Source organism: Colobus angolensis, unplaced genomic scaffold, assembly GCF_000951035.1.
Source record: "Colobus angolensis palliatus isolate OR3802 unplaced genomic scaffold, Cang.pa_1.0 Scaffold107, whole genome shotgun sequence".
Classification (NCBI taxonomy): domain Eukaryota; kingdom Metazoa; phylum Chordata; class Mammalia; order Primates; family Cercopithecidae; genus Colobus; species Colobus angolensis.
The window spans coordinates 666807-667360 of NW_012111697.1; the positions used below are offsets into that span (position 1 = coordinate 666807).

General features: G+C 50.4%; 1 protein-coding gene across 1 annotated transcript in view; it reads right to left on the reverse strand.

Annotated features, from left to right (window-relative positions):
• Positions 1-554, reverse strand: part of ANKRD27 (ankyrin repeat domain 27 (VPS9 domain)) — a 77566-nt gene that overhangs the window by 72163 nt on the left and 4849 nt on the right. The window lies entirely within an intron of this gene.

A 554-nucleotide genomic window follows, 5' to 3' on the forward strand; every position in this document is an offset into this window, starting at 1 on the left:
AAGACTGAACCCTCTGTCCAGGAAAAGGGATTCAAAGAGCTCTGTCCTTTCATCCGTGCTGTCACATGAAAAAAAGATGAAAAAAAGGACCTCTGTCCAACACTGTTCTCAACCTTTCTGTCCTAGTGTTAAAAATATGTAACATGCAGGGTGCAGTAGCTCATGCCTATAATCCCAGCACTTTGGGAGGCCGAGGCAGGCGGATCACCTGAGGTCAGGAGTTTGAGACCAGCCTGGCCAACACGGCAAAACCCTGGCTCTACTAAAAATACAAAAATTAGCCAGGCATGGTGGCAAACCCCTGTAATCCCAGCTACTCAGGAAGCTGAAGCATAAGAATCACTTCAACCCAGGAGGTGGCACTTGCAGAGAGCCGAGATCATGACACTGCACTCCAGCCTGGGCAACAGAGGGAGACTCTGTCTCAATAAAAAATAAAAACTTTGGCCGGGCGCGGTGGCTCAACCCTGTAATCCCAGCACTTTGGGAGGCTGAGACGGGCGGATCACGAGGTCAGGAGATCAAGACCATCCTGGCTAACACGGTGAAACCCC